Raw genomic sequence first — 23,298 nt, forward strand, 5'->3', positions numbered from 1 at the left:
AATGTCAACTGAAGGCAGTGCCAGGGGGGGCTCTGGCCCCTGTCTAACTACGGGCCTGACATATAGTCAACTCACCCCATATACGGGGTGAATTGACAATAGTGACACGCTTCGAAGAAACAAGCAATAACTTGACAAGTTTTAGCATCATTGTGTAATAAAAATTTTCAGTGGTCAAGGAAACTATAGGTATTGCTCGTTGCATTTCATCAATAGTAGATAGTAATTTTTAAGGGCTGCAAAAATTTAAACATAAAAACATGCTCAACTCACCCCGGTCTCCCCTACTAAGGTCGACTCCTCCAAAAAGAACTGGCGGGTTGGGAGTGGCCCGCGGGCCGTACTTAGGGCGGCCCTGGTCTACGTCTACATGTACAGTGGGATCTATCAGCATTACCGTGCAAGTTGTCCATCACCATGTTCATCCACTTTATTGGACCCAATAAGAGCTTCAAGAATTAAATGAAAACTCGAGATAAGCTGTTGCACCAACATGCAGAAAAATCCAATCACTTAAAAATACATAGGATGTAAGAGAAAAATTAATAAAAATAGTCATGGACAATTTGCACGGTAATACTCATGGATATGTATCCCACTGTACTATCTCCACGCAATCCACGTATAAACAATGTAAACAATGCTATACTATGTCCTCTGTACGACTGAAGGCAATGTAAACAAGTAAACATGGGCTAATGAGAAATCATATTGGTTATTTCAATATGCAGCTAGGAAGGAATATGGTGCATATGGTCAGTGACATGCCCAGGATTTTCGAAGTGGGGGTTAGGTATATATATATTTTTTAGCACTCAGTCCTCATTTTGCTATTTTTGTTTTGCCTTTGACGTTCATTTCTTTAGGAATACTTGCCAGAGGGGGATCAAGACCCCCACCTACCCCCTTGGGCACGCCACTGCATAAAAGCCATGAGCATTTTATTATTATTTCTCTTGAAATTAAAATTAGGTCTGTTGTTTTGTTGCATCCATTTCATTCATGTTCAAAAACGATATACAAGAACCTAAAATATAAATAGATTCTTAGAACGACGGATGGAATAGAATCCTGATAGTGTTCATACCTCATACGTACTTTACAGTTTACTCACCAGATGGCACTAGTACCGAGCAGCACCAGCCCTAAGCTTCCAAAATACAACAGCTCTGCCATCTCGTTTTCAAATCCGGAACTTCCAGGAATACACGCGGTTGATTTGAGATCTCCACTGTTGCTATGCATTTATTAAACTACTGCAAGGTGATACAACACAAAGCAAAGAAAAGAGTCAAGAGTGTTTGATTTGACTGAAGTCTGGGCAAGAGTGTTTTCAATGAGTGTGCCTTCACCATTTTTAAAAAACAATCTTGTAATCTTCATCTTCGCGACTAGCCTAAATGGAGAGAAAAACGACGTAAAATAAGACAAATACATATATAATTAATATTTTTTCAATAAAATACGGTCTTCCAATCTTAATGATGTTTCCTTGTGATTAATTGGTCTCGGGTTCGATCCAGGTGGATGCACATTGCAGATTCATCTGGATCCCACTGTAAACTAGGGTTTAAAGGATGACCCTTTTCGAAGGCACCCCCCTGGACTCATAGCCAGTATAATCCTATGTTGGTTGGTTGGTTGATTTGGTGTTTTAAGTCCACTTTATGCACAGTAAGGCTAATCGAGACTGGACCTACAGTTTAAAGTGGGATCCGAACCACTATGTGCCTCCACCGGGTATCGAACCCAGGACCCCTTGATTACAAGGCGACGACGCTACCACTGCGCCATCGGGGAGGCACCTATAATCCTATGTGGAGCTTGCGTTCTGTGAATTGCCTCTAACCAACTTCATTATATAACCTAACATCCTCATCTTCACGATTAGCCAAAGGTGGCAGAAAAGCGAAGTAAAATAAAACAATACAATCAATCAATCAACCCATTGTAAACTGCACATCCAGTCCTGATTAGCCTATCTGAGAATAAAGTGGACTTAAACAAAATTTTAACTTTTCAATGAAACAACAAAATTTTAACATTTCGATGAAACAAAAAAGTTTAATTTCTTGATGAAACAACACATTTTAACTTTTCAATGAAAGAAAATACTTGAAGTTTTAACGAAACAACAAATTTAGTTTACCAATGAAACAACTACCTTTAAATTTTTAACGTAACACACATTGCACCCCCTCATAGCAAGTTTCACACCCCTAGGTTTCCAGAACGTAAAACATTTACACCACCCAGCAGGTGGAACGCGACCCCTAGGTTGAGAAACGAGTCTCTCGCAGGCAACTTTACATTGAGGAAGCAAACAAGGAACTCAGTTTCGAATAGATACCGTATCTACCATGGAAGTGAATGAGGGGCATAACCTTACAGTAAGAGCAGATTAAGCGTTGCGTTGTATACAATCTGCTGCCATTTACCTAGCCGATCTAGCTTCACGCGATTTTTTTCTGACGTTGCGATAAGGCGCGTTGCTTGAGTAGACCTAACAGTACAAGGTTTCCGATAACACTTGACTTAGAAGCACAACATTAAAAAGGAACTGTAAATATCATTTACTTCGCAACAAAAAACAAGCACTGGCGAAGTTCTCCTTTTGAAAAAAATCGATGTGATGTTCCCAATTCTGAAAATTTTCCAGACTAAAGAGCGTGGTGCTGATCACATCACCTCCATTACCAGGATAAACTATTAGAAACTGTGTGAATTAAGCTGATTTGAAAAAGAAGATAATGGCGATTCTGTAGTTGGCAACCTGAATTCTTAGGAGATAGCAACCTGAATTCTTAGGAGTTTGCAACCTGGATTCTTAGGAGTTGGCAACCTCAATTCTTAGGAGTTGCCAACCTGACTACCGTTGGGATGGAAACGTGGCTTCCTTGTAAACGTCAAGAATGAGTCTAGTCTTCTTCCTTTTTTCGTAGCCTAGGACAAGTGTCATAGTGAGATAGACCAGGTCTTAGACTCAGCATACGCCATGTCACGTACACAAACTGCATTGTTGTTCTTTGAGGTAGAGGATCATAGATGGCAGCATGCAAAAAGAACGACGTTTATATTTGATGATGCATAAAGCAATTTAGAAAGTGGGCCAGAGATGGCAGCACCCAAGAAAACTTATACAATTGTAAATAGAGAAAAAGGAAAGCGCTGATATGGTGAAATAATGATTGTAGATATTAATACTAATTATAGTGAAATAAATAAATGAACTTAATACAATAACAGGATATAAATAAGGTGGAAAGGGTAATTAATATTCAGTAATAGCATAAGTGATCATTATATAAATGTAAAGAAGTCGAATTGTAATTACGATTCTGTGTCTATTTCGGTTCCCACGAACTACTGAGAGTTTCGTACGGCTTTTGGGTTGTTTTTCCCAGGCGTAGCGCTATCTTACGGCAGGCACCCAAGCACTTTTGGTAGGCGCATCTATTACAGCTCCAAGGTAAGGTTACCGCCGGCCAGGCGGCGATCTTTAACTAACCCCTTTCTCTTTGTTTGTCTGGGAGATCGATTTTATTAATATTTCCGTCAATTTGGATAAGATCGATAAAGAAAAGAAAGAAGAAAAAGTACACAATATGTAATAATTACAAGAAGAAGAAGCATTAGTAATTACAAGAAGAAGATGCCTTAGTAATTACAAGAAGAAGAGGCCTTAGTAATTATAAGTAGAAGATGCTTTAATAATTACAAGAAGAAGCCTTAGCAATTATAAGAAGAAGAAGCCTTAATAATTACAAGAAGAAGAAGCATTAGTAATTACAAGAAGAAGATGTCTTAGTAGTTACAAGAAGAAGAAGCCTTAGCAATTATAAGAAGAAGAAGTCTTAGCGATTACAAGAAGAAGAAGCCCAAAGAAGAAGATTGTCTACAATTAATAAGAAATAAAAATAGAAGAAAAATATTGTATGAAAAGATTTCCCAAGTTATCTAATATTTGTACATGATTATTCAAGAATATATTACGAATTGTACCCTCCGTAGTGGGTTAAATCTATTGTTTCTTTCCATATATTCGTAGTGTTAGTCACCCTGATCTGTGCCCAGAGGTATCTCATTGTTTCTACCCTGTGCTAAGCTGGCAGATGCTCACGTGAGAGGACGTGGCAGCCACTGGCCCTTACTATCCTTTTCTTCGTGCTTACTGCCTCTCTTTTTTGTCATATATTTTTCTTATTCGCTCTCTCTCTTTATCATCTTCATTTCTTTTTTGTTCTCTTCCTCACTTCTTCATTTCTCTCTGTTCCTCTGTCTTCCTCGTGCCTTTATCAGATTCTCTGGTGTTTCTTTATCTCACATCTCTTTTCTCTCCCCTTTATAAAGGACACAACCGTTTCATTTTGACACTCTAACAAAGCAAAGAGGTGGACAGCGAAATGTTTACATGTGCGACTGCCCACGCAGACCGTGGCCCAATTAGTGATTCTCCCAGGATCGGATAATTTTTTAACCAAAAATTACGAAAAAAGGAGAAACCTCTAAAAAAAATGTGCAAGAAACTGGGAAATTAGACATCATGCATTAATGCACTGCACCATCGATTCAAACAAAACTGATTGCTATTGGACCTAATTTGGTGCTAAATTTGCCTATACACCCTCTAAAATCGTACTTTCGTCCTCGTAGATCGAAAGTTGTGGATAAATCCTGCAATTACTGATCATTTGTTTTATATATTAAGTACTAATTTTGCTTGTTGGTGAAAAATGGGGAATTTTAAGGTCAGAGAGGGAATTTTTGACGCACGACAGGGAAATTTCCCTCTGACCAGGAACATCACTGGGCACAAATCACTGAAGTTTGCTTTCACCGAGAATCGAACCCGGTTTATGAATTAGCGTGGGCAGTGATCACAAATCTCAGATTGGCGGCGTTTGAAAGGAATTGCTTGTCAGTAGACAAAACTTCTACGGTTTTACGTAGGAGGAGATATTAACGAAAGCAAATTATATTAAAAGGGGAAGTTAAAAGCATGCATTATGTACGTTGTGCGTGTTACTTGTCAATTCACAAAGGGTTATTGTCTCGTCCAATATCAAAGCGTCTGAAGGGTATAAAATACGGTCAAACAGAATTGCTGCCTGTAGTACTGGACAGAGGAATGATGTTAAATAGGAAAGTAACCAAAAATAGTTTGTTCCTGCATCATTCTCTCCACTGTTATAGGGATGTCACCCTTGTAAAAATAGACCAGACCATTCGAGACAGACCTCTGTAATCGGACGAGACCGACACTGGTATGATGGTGTCGAAACTAGACAACTATTAAGGAAAGTTGTTCTTCACAATAACTTCTATACGGCGTGAAAGCTGACACGTTCTTTTCTTGAACATTAAGAAAGACCACTAGTGTTATAAAACACAAGAATATATGTACAGTGGGATGCATAAGCATTACCAAGCAAACTGTCCATCACCATGTTTATTCTCTGTGTTTCACGCAATCACTTCAAGAATTGGTACAAAACCCAAAACAAGCTGTCAACAACTTCTACACAATATATAGTTTAAAAAACACTAGAATGCAAGAGAAAAATTAATGAAATAGCCATTTATGGGCAATTTGTGAGCAATACTTGTGCATTCCACTGTACATAATACTCGATAACATTCACTAGATACCACTTAGGGAATGGGAAATATTTTTAGTTCACTATTTAATAAAATCAAATCCAAGCACTATATTTAATTGTGCTGTTTGTGATAAAACATCGCTTTTTACTTAACTTAACAAGTTATCAACTTAACAAGTTTTTACATTAAATCATAATTCAGACATTTTCACTTTTCTCAACTCTACTACTAGTCTTTCAAAAAATCGTAATTCGTATATCAAACGAATTCTCAAGATGTACATACACAGGCAAGTCACTATCCTATGACATCAACAGAAATAGGCTAAATTCTTGAAGAAACACAACAATCATATGACATAGTACAGAGATTTGAAAATAACAATAACGCTTTATATGTTGCTTCTACTGTGTATATCCAGGTTCCATGTTCAACGCCCGGCTTGGGCATTTCTTTCTTATTAAATTTTAATTCATTTTCATCGTCGCCATTGCCCACAGACGCAGAAAGGTACAAAACGCACTATCATTCTCCCTGTCTTATCTTGTCTTGTAATTAAGAGACCTGAAGTTCGATTCCCGCTGCAGACACACAATGGTTCGGTTTCCACTGTAGGGCCAGTCCTGATTAGCCTATTTGAGCATAAAATGGACTTAAAAGAAGCTTACGACGGTGTGAGTTTTCAACTGAGGTACAAAAATCTACTAGAGAACTCAGCAAGCGAGCCTATACAGTCACCGATTCGCTCCCCTGCTTGCTAATCCAACTAGCTAGCTTAAATAAAACGGGAAAGGGAGTGCATTAACACGGAACTAGGTTGTTGAATCTGATGACGACATTGCAGGGGTAAAAAAAAAAAAAAGAAGTGGAGGTGGGAGGGAAAGCTTTGAAAAGACCGAACTGCATGGCTTTACTTGTGGGAATTGATTTCAGAGAGAGGTGATCTTGGAGTCCACATGCATGGACCAAACAGCTCTGCAGCAAGTGGAGTGGTCGATATCCCGAACAGCTAATTCACCCCCTTATTCCCTGATGTTTGAGGTTGCGGAAGTTGTGTAAAATGCTCTCTTCGCATTGCAAATTAAGGGTGTGGGTGTACAGACAAGGAGGCAAAAAAATATTGCCAAGCATGTCTCTTAGCCATTGTGCGAATAAAGATGTTCGCTTTGAGGGGGGGGGGTGTAGGGTTGCCAGATTTCTAAAATAAAAAAAACGGTACATACAGATTATGTAGGCATGCATATAGTTAAATTTATTTTTTATAACATTTTTGAACGTTACAAAATCAATTGCTGTTTAAAGCATTGTTAATCCCAAATTTTTAACATTTTGACAAAATATATTAATATTTGAGTGAACTCTTGGCGTCCTTTAAGAGGACATTTTTTCTCAATGCATTACTATAAAATTCAGAACATCACTTATTCTCATTCACTTATTATTTCTTTAGATAAATACGGGACAAATGGACGTCCGGAGATCATTTTCCGAGATACCGGGACATTTCTTTAAAAAGGGGGACAATCCCGTATATACGGGACGTCTGGCAACCCTAGGGGGGTGCCCACTCAGTGGCGTACTTGTGATTTCATTTCGGGAGCTGAGATTTTTTGTTATGAAAATTTGTATGTTACTACCAGTCAGGAAACTAAACTATTGCAGGCGATTCCAAGTTCCTTAGCTGATTTCCCGGCGTTGCTCGGGTATTTATTTATCCCAATTTTCTATTAGACAGGAAAATAATGAATTCTAACTATAAACTAATTTTATTTACAGGTATTGAAAAGTATAAGTACAGTATACAGATTATAAAGTAATCAAACGTCTCGAACGCCTGGAGCAATTTCAACCAAACCTGGTACACACATGAAAATTGGAATCGTGAATGTCACCAATTAGCTTAGCGACTCCGAAAACTATGGATTCGACTCTAATGTAGGTCATTTTTGACATTTTATTTTTCACCCCCCATGCCAATAGGTGATGGACTTGGAGTTGAACGGCATTGGGAGTGTCACTATTCATCTTAGCGACCCCGAAAACTATGGATTCCACACTAATATCGGTCGTTTTCGATTATTTTTACATGTTACCCCCTTCCCACCCCACCCCTAGTGGTTCCAGGGGTGTCTTACCCCCACAGTATTTCTTTCCAGATTGTAAGTCATATGTTTACCAAGTTTGGTTGAAATTGCTCCAGGCGTTCGAGAGTTATGCCGGAACAAACATATATACACACATACATTCATTTTTATATACAGGGTGTGCACAAAGTCGCTTTCCCCAAATATTTGTTTTCTTCGTTTATTGGGGTAAGCGACTTTGTGCCCACCCTGTATATAGGTTTAGAAGCACTTAGTACATGTTTACATTCTAAGGAAACCTAAACTCATGCAGAAAAAGAGCTATCGAACTAATAACACAGAAAATTTGACCCAACTTCTATTGCCAAGTTCAAAATTAATGTGCATCTAACCTACAGCCTGCTGTTGTCCCGGCTCGGTGGCGCTGGCCAGCTGTAGAATGGTGTGTGTCCTTTTCTAATCCAAAAGGCTGCATACTTTTCGATAGGGAAATCTTTTGATGACTGGACTATTAATGGAGATGTGTTTGTTACATAATTAAGAAATGCTTTCAAATCCATTTCTTTGGCAGGAATAAAAAAAAACATTGCCGGGATTTTTTTTTATGTGTGGTGGGAAATCCCTGCATCCACTCCGTTAATCCGCACACTGCCTTTAGCATTTGTGCTAGCATAAATGCATCCAAAAATCTTATAGCAATTTTTTTATAGCAGACAATACTTTAGAAGTAAGCATTTCCTACAACATTCCGGTTAGCATTTGCGATTGGGATGCAATGCGTGCAGAGAACGTTAGATAAAACTATATACAGCACGAAAGGCATACAAGATGAGCCAGTGCCCGCTGTTAAATCAGGGTTGATTTTAAATAAATTCAATTCCGGCCCAGGAGAGAAAATCAGAAAGCGTAAATGGGTTCTGGACCGTAAAGAACCTTTTTATCTGTAAAGTATTTCAGTTCGGTCCAGGAACCTTTTTCCTGAATGAATTTAAATACGGTCCAGTAACCCTTTTTTCAATGAAACAATACGCGACTTGGACCGAACCTGCAGCGGATCCCAACAGAACCCATTACAAGTTATGTGTTCCTGGACCTTCAACAACCCTGGTTACAATTGAATCAACTAATGTATTCTTCCATACGTGTGCTGTGTACGCTATAAATTATGCATTTAAGCAGCGCATTTGATTCATACCTAATCCCTTTTTCATAAGATAAGTTATTCCTCTCGGTTGAATAGTTATCGACTTTTAAAAGTGTGAAGTGATACATTGTTTACATCTCACGCGGCCGCCATTACATCTGAACCCGTGACCTAGAGGTCGCTTCTGATTGGTCATGCTATGAAAAATGCTACGGTATAGGATCCATCCTATCCTTGAGAAATGCCATGAAATATGCCATGGCATCTTAAATTTTTTATTTAAATTTCAATTTAAAATTTAAAATTTAACCCTTAAAGGAGCAAGATATGTTCCAATTGCCAAAGAAATATGACACTTTACAATCAGACTACTTGAAAGTCAAATGAGAGAGAACGTTTTATAAAATTTGTAAATTCCTTTTGCAACCTTGCCAAATTTGTTGTATCCTGAGGGATACAATGTTCCTTTGTGGAAAATTTTGACATCATAGCGCAATGTATCTTTTAGGATACAAAAACAGAATATATATTCGTGTTTATTAATTCACAAAATAAAAATTTGGAAATTATTTTATTATATGCTATTGTTATAAAAAATATAGCCGCGGTAGCTCAGTCACTACGGCGTCTGACTACCATGCTAGACGCCCGGGTTCGAAACCCGGCGAGGGAGAACAGTTTATTTTTTCACCTGTTCAAGTTGCTCCGGTGCCCACCCAGTATGTTTGTCCTTTGGGGCAGTTTCTGCATCTTCCCCTAGTGCCCTATTTTGTCCTTTACGGCACTTTTTGTATCTATCCTTCGTGCCCCATCCCCCACCCCCCATGATCTAGATATCATATCGGCTGAGCCAGTGAGCAAATGGTCTCACAACAAAGGTGGTAGTGGTCCAGATTCTAGTTGGGCGTGATGGAACATTTTCAACAGATGCTTGGACACTTTTCTTCCTGTGTTCAATTTACGTCGAAATATCTTTAGCGGATCATGGCAACCGACTTCCAAAAGTGAAACATGGGGACAACTAATACAGGATCTCAGTGATTTGCAGTATCTCCACCTTCACTTGAAGAACTTCCCAAGTCAGAAATTCTATGTCCGGTGGAATGATACTCATAACTTTTCCTGGCTTCTAAGAGTCTCATAAAACATTGAAAGTTGAATTTTCTAAAAAAATGAAATGAATAATTCGAATTTGAAAAGTACTTTTGTACGCCTGTATGGTAATATAAAATCTGCCATTTCTGTAAGCATGTCCATTGAGGGGTCAACTCACTATCTTGCCATCAAAGGTTCTGGATTCGAATCCCAGTCAGACACATGTGATCCTTTGAGAGTGTCCTTTTATAAATGTCATCTAATCATGAATCACAGCACCATAATTAGCGAACATTGTTTCATTTTCCTTACTTTTTCCAAGAAATAAAAGAAGAGTGAATTATGAAATAATAACATCAATTTCTAACGTTTTAGTAATACAGAAAACCTTGTAAATTGTATAACATAATTGAAATTACATATAGAATATAGTCCCGGATCATTAAATAGAGTTTTGAAGTAACTATTATTGAAAGATAGTGAAAACATAATATTATATGTGAACAATATCACAAATATGCATTACAATCTGGTTCCAAAATCAAATAATGCTAAAGTGGGCAATGTATCTTCTCGGATACGCTCAATTTTCATTCCCTAAATTTAGCCAAATATATTAGATGCGGCTATATTTTTTATCTCCTATGTTTTGCAGCACATTTCTGTTAAATATTCAACAAAAAATACATGAAAATATTATATGGAAATTACAAATGAAATAAACCTACATGCATGCTGCAGCATGCCTTATTTTTGTACGCCATCTTGCAGCAAATAGTATTCCATACTTCCTTGTATGTTCTACAAAAACTCAAAACTCACCAGTATGAAACTTTACAAGTATTTTGTAAGACCCATTGCCACATTGTGAAGTATCTCAAAATTCTGGCCGTTTAGAGGCTCCTATATTATATATATCTTGAGAGACACCTTTTCCCTTTAATTAATAAGATAAGAAAATTAAGATTTTTCATTGCAGTGGTTCTAAAACTTTCCCGAACCCTACGATTTTATTCGTTATTTCGTTTCTGATTATTTAAAACTTTATACGTTAATTAATACGTATCATATTAATAATAATTGACAATTTGAAATTTTAAGTCAGTAGACCTAGTGTCCGGGTACTGAATCATCATTTGGGGCTCGTGGGGCTCGATCGCCTTAATGGATTTCTCTCGTAAGGCGCAGTGTTGCCAACTCCTTACCCGAAAAAATCACCAAGGTTGTGGCGCTCGTCGTAGCCTTTTATGATGTACATTTTGAGAGCAGAGTTGGCAAGACTGTGGGTTTACTGTAGCCTTTTATGAGGGGGGGGGGGTTTATTGCCCTCTGTTTACATCTGGCAATACTACCGTAGATTGACAGTGTTGTTAACCTACTGGGTTTTTTTTTCACTGTAAATTTTCATCAAAGGACCTGAGGGGTCCATGTATTTTTTATGTCTGGCAATACTGTTGGGGGCCTAGTGTTGGCGACACTGTGGGTTTTTACTGTAGCCTTTTATGAGGGGGTCTATTGCTTTTTGTTTACATCTGGCAACACTACCGTAGTTTGACAGTGTTGTTAACCTACTGGGTTTTTTCACTGAGGCTCGAATCATTATTTGAGGCTCGTCGTAGCCTTTTATGATGTATATTTTGAGGGGCACAGTGTCGGCGACACTGTGGGTTTTTACTGTAGCCTTTTATGAGGGGGGGGTTTATTGCCCCCCCCCCCTGTTTACATCTGGCAACACTACCGTAGATTTTTTGACAGTGTTGTTAACCTACTGGGTTTTTCACTGTAAATTTTTATCAAAGGGTCTGAGGGGTCCATGTATTTTTTATGTCTGGCAATACTGTTGGGGGCCTAGGAATAATTGTACAACAATTTGTACCTAATTGTACAACAACTTGTACCTAATTGTACAACATATACACAGACATAAAAGAGAGAGCCTTCCCGTAACTTACTTCATGTACAATTTATATGTTTTTACAACTGTGAAAAGAAAGCATATGTGTTCTGTATGCATACATTTATTCTTATTTTTCGAAGTTGAATGAAAGCACATGTTTTTACGCTCTCGTAATACTGACCTTGCTCCACTGATTTTAAATTGCTTCCATCCGCTTTTTTTTCTGTGTTATTTCCGTATGCACGCAACATTCGCTTTCAATAGACAGAAGGAGTGTTAGTATAGCAGGCTCCGAGTTTACAATTTATTAAATTAAACAATAATTTATGTAAGAATATACTTGTACTTACCGAACACAAAATAATAAAAAGCACATGTGAATATTTGCGTGTGTTCATGTTATATGACGACTGAGTAAAAAAATAATGTTGACTCCCCGAAAGATAAAAGTTCTTAGTTCGACATCAGATGCATGCAAATTTTATGTTTTGATCTCCAAAATCTTGATTTTTATGTTTGTGCTATTTGTCATACAGCAGAGGAGAAGAGGGGAGAGGGAGGGGAGGGGGTACTATTAGCGCCATCTATTAGCAAACAATAGAAATAAAAAGTAGGGTCAAACTTTTTCAACACCCAAACATTTTAAACGTCCTCGTTTAGTAATACGATCAGCAAAAGACGTTTAAAAGAGTACTCTTAGTCGATAAAGCTAATTGCTAGGGCCCCTATATTGCTAAAATGTTCTTTGATTTGCATATTTCTCATACCGCCATATGTTGTTCTAGTTGACTTCTTCCAAAAAAATGCTAATTAGCGAGAGTTAATTAAGCAAGGCAAATAAAAGAAGCAAATAGAACAACATATGGCGGCGTGAGAATATGTAAAAAATTCGATTCAGAGGTGGATCGAATTAAAATTGGGGGATATTTTGCATTTTTTCCCTATAATGTACAAAACATTTACCGTACATAATCTTTTCTATTTACAACAGTATAAAATAAGAGGAATGTGTGACAATATCCATATTAATTAGAAAGGTATGTTGTATGCTAGGTTAGCTAATTGTGTCTTCTACAGCTTCACTGTATAGAGGAAAGATGGAAAAAGAGAGCTCTACAAAAACTGGTGCTCTTAACAATATTGTACGTCCGTGAAAATTATATATAAATAAGGCATAAGCGTATTATCTGCTTTCATGTCAGATTTTCCCAACCTGTGAGCTGTAGTGTTTAGGTGACAAGCGACCTGCTCAAATATGATACTGTCGACAATATTGTACGCCCCGTGAAAATTATATATAAATAAGGCATAAGCGTATTATCTGCTTTCATGTCAGATTTTCCCAACCTGTGAGCTGTAGTGTTTAGGTGACAAGCGACCTGCTCAAATATCATACTGTCGACAATATTGTACGCCCCGTGAAAATTATATATAAATAAGGCATAAGCGTATTATCTGCTTTCATGTCAGATTTTCCCAACATGTGAGCTGTAGTGTTTAGGTGACAAGCGACCTGCTCAAATATCATACTGTCGACAATATTGTACGTCCGTGAAAATTATATATAAATAAGGCATAAGCGTATTATCTGCTTTCATGTCAGATTTTCCCAACCTGTGAGCTGTAGTGTTTAGGTGACAAGCGACCTGCTCAAATATCATACTGTCGACAATATTGTACGCCCCGTGAAAATTATATATAAATAAGGCATAAGCGTATTATCTGCTTTCATGTCAGATTTTCCCAACCTGTGAGCTGTAGTGTTTAGGTGACAAGCGACCTGCTCAAATATCATACTGTCGACAATATTGTACGCCCCGTGAAAATTATATATAAATAAGGCATAAGCGTATTATCTGCTTTCATGTCAGATTTTCCCAACCTGTGAGCTGTAGTGTTTAGGTGACAAGCGACCTGCTCAAATATGATACTGTCGACAATATTGTACGCCCCGTGAAAATTATATATAAATAAGGCATAAGCGTATTATCTGCTTTCATGTCAGATTTTCCCAACCTGTGAGCTGTAGTGTTTAGGTGACAAGCGACCTGCTCAAATATCATACTGTCGACAATATTGTACGCCCCGTGAAAATTATATATAAATAAGGCATAAGCGTATTATCTGCTTTCATGTCAGATTTTCCCAACCTGTGAGCTGTAGTGTTTAGGTGACAAGCGACCTGCTCAAATATCATACTGTCGACAATATTGTACGTCCGTGAAAATTATATATAAATAAGGCATAAGCGTATTATCTGCTTTCATGTCAGATTTTCCCAACCTGTGAGCTGTAGTGTTTAGGTGACAAGCGACCTGCTCAAATATCATACTGTCGACAATATTGTACGCCCCGTGAAAATTATATATAAATAAGGCATAAGCGTATTATCTGCTTTCATGTCAGATTTTCCCAACCTGTGAGCTGTAGTGTTTAGGTGACAAGCGACCTGCTCAAATATCATACTGTCGACAATATTGTACGCCCCGTGAAAATTATATATAAATAAGGCATAAGCGTATTATCTGCTTTCATGTCAGATTTTCCCAACCTGTGAGCTGTAGTGTTTAGGTGACAAGCGACCTGCTCAAATATCATACTGTCGACAATATTGTACGCCCCGTGAAAATTATATATAAATAAGGCATAAGCGTATTATCTGCTTTCATGTCAGATTTTCCCAACCTGTGAGCTGTAGTGTTTAGGTGACAAGCGACCTGCTCAAATATCATATTGTCGACAATATTGTACGCCCCGTGAAAATTATATATAAATAAGGCATAAGCGTATTATCTGCTTTCATGTCAGATTTTCCCAACCTGTGAGCTGTAGTGTTTAGGTGACAAGCAACCTGCTCAAATATCATACTGTCGACAATATTGTACGTATATTGTATTGTATAGGAGACTAGAAGCATATAATTTGGCGAAAAAAAAAATCCAAGTAAGGTCATAGAAAATAGTTAAAAAAAAAAGTGAACAATTATATTTTGCATTGCACAGCATTAGGTATTAAATAACATACCCCCAAAAAATCTCTGCATTATGCGTTCTGAAAAAAATTGCCCTACGTGCCAAATTGCTATGTCAAGTAAACATTTTCAAAGGCACTGTCGTACTTGTGTGCCGGGAAAGCGAATATGTGCGACCAAACTGTGCTCTAAGTGTGGAATAAATTTTTCTATTGACAACTTCAAGCGACACCAGCTTACTTGCAAGAGCACTGGAACATCTCTACCGCAACCTTCCAAGCGAAAGGTAGAAGTAACCTCCCTCGATACATCGCCACCTACCAAACGCGTCAAGCTGGCGAAGAAAGCAGACCGATTTGCGTTTGAGCATTTATTAGAAGACTTTAACATAACATCAGACAGCTTCTGCGATGTGCGTAGTTTTCTGGAGAGCGAGCGAGCTAAGATAATATCCATCCTCAACGATGCATTGGCTACATACTCCACTAAATTCTATGCTGTGCTATGCTGCAAGTATAAGAAACCGTCTGATGAAATATATAAATTCTTCCATGCCACAAAAGCAAAAACACTGCATCAGGCAGATGTCACTGACCTCGACAGCATCTACGACAAGTTTGTCGAGGAGTTTGTGGCAAAGCACGAGGAGCATCAGGCTAAAGGCTCGGGCGGTTCGCTGTGTGGCGACCCCCACGAACTTCGTCTGAAACTTAGCAAGTCCCTGCCACTGGCAGGGTCTAGCTATATTGCCCTGCCACCCGAGGTTGAAGCAAGGAAAGCTGTTCTCAATATTCAGAACAAAGACACCAAATGCTTCCTCTGGTCGGTGCTGGCAGCATTGCACCCTATACCTAGGGAAAACAATCCACGCCGTGTTAACCACTACACGCAGTATGAGTCGGAACTGGAGGTTGCAATGGCCGGGATTGCCTACCCTGTAGAAGTCTCGCATATTCGCAAGTTTGAGGTTCGTGCTCGTGACTTGTTGGGCCTGCAATTAGCCATCAATGTTTACGGTCTCACCGAGAACGAAAATGAGGTCCACCCCATCCGGGTGAGCAACGTGAGCAACAACAACGAGGTACGAGAAATCAACCTCCTGCTCATCAAGGACGAGACCCATCACCATTACACCCTTATCCGTTCCCTCTCTCGGCTTGTTTCGAGCCAACGGAGCAAAGACAAAACCCACGTCGAGGTGTGTCGCAGGTGCTTGGCTACATTTAATAATCGAGAACAGCAGGATTACCGGCGCATCAGAGGTCCCAACATTGCTGCTGAGAAGCTAGCTCGCCACATGTTCTACTGTGGTACCAACAAGCCTGCACGAATTATCTTGCCCGAACCTGGTGCAGTAGAGTGCTTTCGCATGCACAGTGCTATGGTGAAGCATCCTGCCTATATTGTAGCAGACTTCGAGGCCTTTCTTCAACCTCTATCTAACTGCGAGCCCAACCCCGAAACATCCTCTACCATTCCTTTCCAAATCCACGAGGCCTCGAGTTACTCCTATATTGTGGTGTGGCGAGACCAACATATTGCCTCCAAGCCCTATGTGTATCGCGGTCCCGACCCGGTCAAACACTTCCTGGAGAGAATGCAACAGGAAGCCATCAAGATAGGGAAGGTGCTGCTGGCCCCCAAGCCCATGCTGCCTCTGTCTCCCAAAAACAAGCATCAGCACGAAATGGCTCTAAATTGTCCTGTTTGCAACTCGGTCTTCACTGACGATAACAAAAAGGTCCACCACCATGACCATTATGGGAGCGGAAGCTACATTGGCCCGTGGTGCAACAGATGTAACTTGAGAGCCAGGGACCCGCGCTTCATACCGGTCTTTTTTCACAATGGCTCGGGATATGATTTCCATCACTTGGTTACACATCTAGGGTACGACAATGCGAGAATCAATGTCCTGGCACAGAACGAGGAGCGTTATATTAGCATCAGCAAGTGGGTGCCGATCCCCGACTCAAGCAGCAGCATCGAGCTTCGGTTCCTCGACTCTCTGAGGTTCCTCCAGGCAAGCCTCGATGCTCTTGCTGGGAAGCTCAGAGACGACCAACTAGCCATTACCACATCAAGTTTCCCGAACTTAGATGTCGCACTCATCAGACGTAAAGGGGTCTACCCCTACGAATACGTCACCGACCCTTCCAAGTTCGAAGAAGAGTTGCTGCCTCCCCAGGATAAGTTCTACAGCCAGCTGAGAGGTTCAGGTATTACCGACGAGGAGTACAAGCATGCTCAGTCTATGTGGGTCGAGTTGGGTTGCCGAACTTTCGGTGATTACCACGATGCATACCTGAAGCTTGATGTGACGCTTCTTGCCGATGTGTTCCAGGCGTTTCGGGCGAGTGCGATAAACATTTACAACCTGGACCCTGTATATTTTTACAGCCTTCCTGGACTGGCATGGTCGGCCATGCTCCTGCTGACTAAAGTTAAACTTTCACTTATCTTCGATGTTGATATCATGCTTTTCATCGAGAGAGCTATCCGGGGCGGCATGGTCCAAGTGTCGCAACGCTTCGCACACGCCAACAATCACCACATGGCCACTGGTTACGACCCCTTCCAACCATCAAGCTACATCATGTACACTGACGTGAATAATCTTTACGGGCACTCCATGATGCAGCCACTCCCAACAGGACAGTTTGAGTGGGCTGATCCTTTATACCACGACATCGAAAAAGAGTGCGACGAGTTTGGGTTTTTTGCCGAGGTGGACCTTGACTTCCCCGAGAAGCTGCAGGATACATTCTGTGACCTTTCGCCTGCTCCGGAATTCAAGTGTCCACCTGGCTCGGATCAACCGAAGCTCGTCATGGACTTGGAGCCCAAAAAGCGTTATGTGCTACACTACCGGAACCTCCAGTGGTTAATGCAGCAAGGGGTCTCGGTCAAAGCAGTTTACCGCGTGCTCTTGTTCAGGCAGTCTCCATGGTTGAAGCCGTACATCGAACTGAACACCAAACATCGCACTGATGCCACTTCGGAACTTGATCGCGATTTTTTCAAATTAATGAACAATGCGGTATTTGGGAAGACCATGGAGAATGTGCGAAATCGCGTTGATGTGAGGTTGGTGACGAAGAAAACACAGTGTCGTCGACTTGTTCCAAGCCCGCTGTTCAGGTCTCGAACAATTTACAACGAACAGATGTCTCTGATTCACATGAACCGGGGCAAGGTGCTACTCAACAAGCCCATCTATGTGGGAGCTGCAGTTTTGGATCTGAGCAAGTTGTGCATGTTCGAGACATATTACGGCATACTACGTGCACACTACAACCACAATATCTCGCTCCTCTACACAGACACAGACAGCTTGGTGTACCATGTTCGCACGGCCGATGCGTATGGTGATATGGCCAAAGTTCCAGCTCTTGTCAAGCTCTTCGACACATCGGGCTATCCCCAGCTAAACCGGTATGGAATTCTGCCCCGGAACAAAAAAATACCCGGCAAACTCAAGGACGAGAAAGCCGGGGATGTGATTGTGGAGTTTGCTGGACTTCGTGCCAAAGCCTATGCGATCCGGGCTGAGGGTTCTGTAACAAAAAAGGCAAAGGGTGTAAGCAGGCAAGTGGTTCGGGAGCACCTCAAGTTTGAGGATTACCTCGAGTGCCTCAGAACAAAATCGCCCATTCTACAAAAAGAGCATCGTATCCAAAGCGTCGATCATGTGCTTACAACTAATATTGTCAGGAAAGTTGCTCTGGATGCACACGACGACAAGAGGTGTATTCTTGAATGTGGGGTCCATACACTTCCGTGGGGCCACTATCGCCTCCAAACTAGTAAGACCTGCCCAGAGTGTAACAAAAAGTAATAGGCAATGCGAAAAAAAAAACAATTTTAATTTACTTCCACTTCCTCGATTACATGCATGCATGGCACAGCAAAATTAAACTTCTGGAAACTGCTAATTGCAATTTGTACTTATATATATAAAATTCCACATTTCTTATTGTGTGCTATTTTTTTTATTTATTTAAAACTGTTCAGTTACTCTTTCATTCTTGACGTCATACACAAATGTTTTCTCTGCAATAAGAATGACACTGCACGGAGTATCTGCAGGCAAGGCATCGTGGAACTCGCATACAATCTTGATGTTGGTACGATCGTTGACCACCACTTGCTTCCTCTTAGATGTGTTGATAACAGTCATGGGTCTCCGTGCTTTGAATTCGCTGGGCGTGTAGTACATGTCCACGCTTCCCTCGGTCACGCGCTTGTAAGCCGAAAACGCTTCGTAAAGTTTGAGATAATCGTCTTTGGTCATGTCGAGGTTGTAATTCTCGCGCGGGAACACTTCGTTGCGTCCATTCTTGAGATAAACGTTCTTGATTTTGCAGTCGTCGAACTTGCTGGAATCTTTCTCCTGGTTGTTATCGCGCCCGGTCTGAAAAAGCACTACGACGAAATCTGGCATGTCGAACTGTATGTTGTTGAACTGCGTCGTCACGTCGAATTCCATGTGACTTCCCGACGCCATCTTCTGCACGCACTGGTAACCGTGAAAGTGAATCGGCACCTGCGGACTTTTCAAGATCTCCGCTTTGTACTTGAGGGCGTAGTTCGTTTCGTATTCCACCACCGGCATTCTCAATTCCATGCTCCGGATGACACATTTCGCTGCTTCGGGTAAAGTGTTGGCTATCGGCGTGGTGCCATCCGGACCCAAAGTAGCGTATCGCATCAGTGCGTCGTTGTCGTTGGCCGCTCTTCGAAACGTAACCCTCAGTCCTCCCTTCCACATGATCTCCTTGTAGTCCGAGAAGAAACCAGGCAGCAGACGCATGGGAAAGAGCACCGTGTGACTTTTCGTCGATATTTTGGCCCCGGCTTCGAATCCCCCGGCCTGGTAGTACGCTGCGTCCGTTTTGGATAATTTCAACGTTCCCACCGCCGTCGACGTGATGCCTGGATAATCTATTCTGTCGATGACGGTGTTGTGTTTCCTCACCTCCACCTGCGAGAACAGGTGAGGCACGAAGTTGTCCACGAGTATCAAGTTTGCTGCTGCGGGAAACGCGTCTCCGCTTTCCTTCTTCACCACGTCGAATTGAAGGTAGAGGTCCGCTCTGTGAGGATGAATGAACCCGTCGCCTACGTCCACGTCGTATTCGATCTCCCTGTTCGCTTCGTTCAGATTGGCGAACGTGCGACGATTGGGAGGGAAAGATTGCAATTCGTAACTTTCGATTTGCTCCATTTTACATGTATGGTTATTTATTATACGTTGATCTCCACGATGGCCGTCGTAGTGGCACCTGCGAAATCCACCACGTCTCCTTTCTCGTTCGTCACCACCAACTCTATGTCGTCTATGCGGTTGCGGCATACTGGAAAATAGATCGGCGAAGAGGGCGTGTAGATGATCGGTTCCATGAACTCGGAACTTGGTTTGAAAGTGGCTATGATTCCCGTCTGCTTGTGACTTCCTAACAATCCGTCCGAAGATTTCGTGATCATACCTTCGGCCACGTTACAGTGCACGTTCAGAGTCTCTATGGCCAAGAATTTAGGAATGTTGGTTGCTACGTGCTTGATGCCAGCTTCGAGTTTGGTGTCGTTCTCGAAACCTAAAAGTTCTCCCATGGTGCCCAGGTCCACGGTCTCCGTAGCGGATAGGATTTCCACTCTGTGCGTGACCGAATTTTGAGAAAGGTATGCGCCTTTGGGTAATTGAGCTTGCAAAGTGGAAAGATTGTATTGTCCTGGCGTGACGACGATGTGTTCGCTTCCGACGCTAATTTTGTTGTTGTGCTGCGTAACATTAGGTATGAGGTACATGCTGTAGAATGCACGCAGAGCCACGGATTTAGGATAGACGATGTCGTCGTGCAGCGTGAGTTTCAAGATTGAAGATTCGCTCGTGAGATGGAACACGCCCATCCTAGTGATGCTGTTTGAGGTTCCACAATGCTTTCTGGAAATCCTCGATCGTAGGGTTATTTATTTTAGAGAGAAACACGAGCACGGAGAGGCAGAGATGACCGCAGTTCACGTCTCCGAAATTTTGAATGCGTTCGTCGTTGTAGTATATAGAGGTTTTGTTCGTTTTCAGATAATGAATTAAATTTGTAGGTGGAACACCTCCGAAAGAATCGAAAACGAATGCTTTATCATCGTTTTTGTGGTAACATATCCAATGCGTGCCTGGATTTTCTTGACCGTCCAAGTTGACTACTCCGCATTCTCTTCTTTTGACGCTTGAAGGTAACGAGTCGGACATGAAAACTCCTCTGAAGTGTTTGATTTGTAACGGTTCGATCAGAGATTCAATGTCTCGGTTGGTGAGTGCTTCTGTTTCTTTTTTTTTAAACTTTCTCATCACGCCTTTTCCTCCTTTCTTCTCCATGGCCAGGTTGTGACGTTTCTGTTCTTCCAACTCGGCCTTGTTCTTCTTCGAGTCGATGACGGTTTTCGCGATGGCGGCACTTCCACCGGCCAAACTTCCCACGGCCCCCAATGCTGCCAGGATGGCCGGGATGCTGAATATGAAACCTCCGATCTTTTGCTGTTTCCGCGAACGCTGCAATCTTTTCAATTGAGGTGTGCTGAGAAGTAATTTCATTCCGTGTCCTTTCGACAAGCAAGAACGTTTCTTCTCGCGTTGTTTCTTGGTGAGTAACCCATCGAGGGTACCTAGATTTTTAAGATTGGAGTATGGTATCTGGTACACGACACCCTTGGGCTTCATGTTGATGCTCTATGTGTTATTTTCACGGTATGTTATTTATATATATATTCTGAGATTTTTTCTTGTGTAGTTTTTTTACGGTATGTTATTTATATATAAATATTCTGAGATTTTTTTTCACGGCCTCGCAGTCGTTACACAAATTCTATTACGTGCTTCGTTTTCTTACCAAGAAGTTCCTTTGTCCCCTTGTACACGATTCGAGTTTTGTTCTCGATTAAAATAGATAGCTTCTCGTCGGATAACATGTTAGCGTATCGATCTGGTAAAAATAGACTGTATTGTGCGTTGAGCAACAGGCGTACCTTGGGACCATACTGGGTAGAAACGATTGAACCGGAAGTTATCGTGTAAGGTTTGTCGACTTCCAATTCCTGAATTTTTACATACTCGACTGACAAATTTAGCATTTGTTTTAATGCTTGGAGATCACTCATTTTTTCAGTTGTCAGAGTGTTAGAGAGAAATTTAATTGCTTTTTTTTCACGATGTGTGTTATTTATATATACCGAAGATTATTTTTTTTACGATGTGTGTTATTTATATATCAAGTTTTTTTTTTACGGTATGTTATTTATATACCCCACCCCAATTTTTGTTTCGTGTTCATGGCGATGGTGGTACCCAGTGCGGCGACCCGTTCACCCAGCGATGCGTCTCTGCTCACGAACCTTTCGAAAGCTGCATGTTCCAATTTTTTGTCTGCTTCGTGACGTGCGTCCAGATCCGTCTGCGTGGTGTTGTAGGCTATGTCGTGATCTTTGCATGCCGCGTCCAACGGATTCACACCCTTGTCTCCTCTCCCCAATCTTTTCTCGAGTTTGGTGCCCGGTCCGCAGTACTGGTAGCCAGGTAGATGCATCTCGAAAGGTAACTTGTTGATGATGTCGTTCACGAGTCCCTTTCCTTCGGCCACGTTCCAAAATTTCGGAGGCAGCGTGTTGATGATTTTGATCAGGTAACCTATGCCCTTGTCGTCGTTCACGATGAAGTTGGAAAGTTTCGTGCTGATCATGTCCACGATGCCAACCTTCTCGTTGTAGAAATTACGGTTACCTGCATTCTCTTCGCCGGCTATCACCAACAATCGGTCCACGAGTTTCCTAACGTCGTCCACCCAAACGAATTCTTTGGGTAACGTGTTGTAGCGTTTGACGCCGCTGCCTGTTTTGACCTGGTTCCAAATCGGTTTGATGAGATTCCTGTACTTCTCGCCGCTGCTCGATTTCACCCTATTCTGCGAGGCGTCGTTGTTCTGGTACAAGGCATCCGTCATGATCAGAATTTCCTTGTAACTTTGGTAATCTTCGTCGGTGTAATCTTTCGGCTGCTTTTTGGCGACGAGTTCCCACAGTCCCACCGTACCCGGATACCTGTTCCAACTATCCTTGTCGCCTAAATTGACTTTAATGTCGTTGCCTTCGAAGGTCACCTTCGATTTCCCAATCTTCCACACCACACCGCCGCCTTCGCTGGTTTCCATGCTGGGATACAATCCGAACACTTCATCCTTGTCGAATTTCCCCGTGCTCAGGTAGTCTCGTGCCAAAGGTCCCAACTCGATTTTATCCGAAGACGACGTGCTGCCTATGGCTCGACGTCGTGCCGGTGCATCCTTCAGTTCGAACGGCGTCGAAGGAATGCTCGAAATAGGCGTGGGTACGGCGTAACTTTTAGCTGTGAGCGGTACGAGTTCATTAATCAAATTTTTATTTTGTTCCGTGACATTTTTAATTTCTTTACCTAGACCGCTGATGGCATCGATCACAGGTTGATCCTGACGTTTCT

Source organism: Lepisma saccharinum, chromosome 19 (genome assembly GCF_977018435.1).
Source record: "Lepisma saccharinum chromosome 19, izLepSacc3.1, whole genome shotgun sequence".
Taxonomy (NCBI): Eukaryota; Metazoa; Arthropoda; class Insecta; order Zygentoma; family Lepismatidae; genus Lepisma; species Lepisma saccharinum.